Source organism: Sinocyclocheilus rhinocerous, unplaced genomic scaffold (genome assembly GCF_001515625.1).
Source record: "Sinocyclocheilus rhinocerous isolate Xijiao unplaced genomic scaffold, SAMN03320098_v1.1 scaffold522, whole genome shotgun sequence".
In the NCBI taxonomy this organism is placed as follows: Eukaryota; Metazoa; Chordata; class Actinopteri; order Cypriniformes; family Cyprinidae; genus Sinocyclocheilus; species Sinocyclocheilus rhinocerous.
The window spans coordinates 295345-297841 of NW_015625031.1; the positions used below are offsets into that span (position 1 = coordinate 295345).

The 2497-nt window shown below is 34.6% G+C and overlaps 1 protein-coding gene across 1 annotated transcript in view; it reads left to right on the forward strand.

Annotated features, from left to right (window-relative positions):
* The first annotated feature begins 883 nt into the window (after positions 1–883).
* The window catches only part of LOC107748204 (urokinase-type plasminogen activator-like), a 10644-nt gene continuing 9030 nt past the window's right edge, over positions 884–2497 (forward strand). The window contains exon 1 of the mRNA XM_016562912.1: positions 884–1208. The gene's annotated coding sequence lies outside the window, so the exon portion shown is untranslated. The remainder of the gene's footprint in view (positions 1209–2497) is intronic.

The window sequence follows — 2497 nt, forward strand, 5'->3', positions numbered from 1 at the left end:
GGAGTCTCTGGTTTCCTTGGCAACAAACATGCTACTTTCTCCTGTAAGACAGTCTGCTTCATAACACACTACACAACTGGAACGTCTTCGTTCGTTTTTGCTTGCTTTTTGTATAAATGTATTTATGTATATGTTTTTGGGGGGTTAACTGCAGTAATAAATAGAATTCACTCAATTCTTCAGTTTCTTGAATTATGCTGCGTTTATGAGACCATGACTGTTTCAAACACAGAAACAAACACAGGTGTAATGTGCAGTAAAAACATCATAAATTGCACAATGATAATGAATAATAATGATAAAATTGTTATTAACTTTCATTATTTTTTATTTGTAATAATTAGAAATATGAATTATTTTCATTCTTATATCATTTTAGATTATATTATATTTTATATATGTTTGTTTTTATAATTTCTGTAATTACGTTTGAATTATTTAAAATTGTATTTTATTATTTTATTCTATTTTAGTTTAATAAAATATTTTTATATTGTATTTTATTATATATAAATATATACAGTGGGTACGGAAAGTATTCAGACCCCCTTAAATTTTTCACTCTTTGTTATATTGCAGCGCAATCCAATGCTGATTGAGAGATGAAGAAATAAACGCTCCTCAGAAGATCCTGATGATCAGATTTGAGACGCACTGATTTTTCTAAAAAATGATTGATGGAGAATCAAGTAAAGCTGAGCTGCTTCAGTCCAGCAAGTGTTCATCTGGAAATATGACTGCAGTTATACTTGACAAAAATCCGTCAAGATTTGACGGCAAAGACATGTGAAGCACCAGCTGAAGCTGGACGTTTGTACAATTACACTAAAAGAGCTTTTACTTATTAAAAATGTATGAACTATCAATCAGACGACAGAAGACATGCAGTAGATTGTGTGAAACAGCAAAGTTTTGATCATGTGGAGACATAAGAAATTAATAGGGTTAAAAGAATGGTTCAAATAGTGTTGGACAGAAAGAGGAAAGAGCATCAAGAGAATTCCAGGATGCGGGAATGAAGGAATTCAGGTTAATTTGAATCATTAGATTCACTGATCTAGTTTCAGTTCAGCAGCAAACTCCCCGAACACGAGTCTGTCTGCTCCTGCAGCCAATCACAGCAAACCAGCCTCTGTATGAGGAGTGTTTAAAACCATCAGTGGGATGCAGAACGACACACACCAGACCTGACCTGACTGAACACACAGGTGAGTTAATACGATAATAGAGTGTATGCATGTTTCAGACCAATATTCATAGTGACAATAATCTGTGGACTGCAAATGCATGCTGAGATGAGACGAGTTCAAGCAGTGACAGTGATGTTCTCCAGCATGACAACATTTTTAAGTTTCTTAATTCCAGAGAGTTTTTATCTTTAAAATAAAAAGGATTTTATGTTATTACATTTTTGTTATTTGTTTATTTTAAATCGTGGGAACCCTATTTTAAGGACCACGCAAGAAACTGTTGGGTATTTCAGATCATTTGCTCTTGAAGAGATGCACGTGAGATTCTGGAGTCTTCTTCATAGGAGAAACATCTCATGCGTTCAGTTTCAATGCTGTCTAGGAAATATATAACGAGCATCTCCACTGTGATATTTCTGGCCGTATGGGTGTGGATCTGACATGTTTAATCTCCGCTCCGGACCTGTTCTGTCTGATCCTGGTCTGATTCCAGGAAAAGTCATGTTTCTTTACAGTCATATATGGATTCTGGATTGTGAACTTTTAAAGAAAGCCTTGCCTTTAGTGTGCTTTCCTGTTGTATTGGGGTCAATGTGACGCACTCAGTTTTCTGTTTATTTACACTTGAACTTTTCTAGAAGTTTCTCATTTAGGCTAATGAATGTGCAAAGTTTCAACGCATAGATGGAAAGGCTGAACAAATTTTGTTACAGAACTTATGAAATGTGTTTCTTTATGCAATTCACCGTCAAAAAAAACTGTCAGAATGTTTTGGTTGATTTTTTATATATATTTCAGCACTGAAAAGAAGTGTGAGAAAGCTATTTTATCCTCACAAGGTTTTGAGGAGAAGACATAATAAAAAGTCAGTATTGTCAGATACTGTTTATACTTGCTGTTATTTTCACCTTAGTCACTACAGGTAGAAAGAAACAGCACATTTTTGTAATATTTCGTGTCTGTGCAGCTAATTTTGAACATGGGTCAAATTGATCCCCAACACAATAGAAACAAAAGGGAATTATCGCATATATTTTTAGTCTCTGACAAGCTAGAGGTTTTCTGCTTTCACATAAATCTTTAAAGGGGTCATATGATGTTGCTAAAAAGAACATTATGTTGTGTATTTGCTGGAGCGACGAGACAAAGACATTAAAACCCATTATAAACGAAGCATTTGTTGCATCCAGTGGGCACATAATTACGGATTATAATGACTTATACTGTCTTTATACGCCACGTAAACATAAAACCATGTCTGCATTTGTGATCGGAGAAATGACAAACAAGCGCTACTCTACACTGCT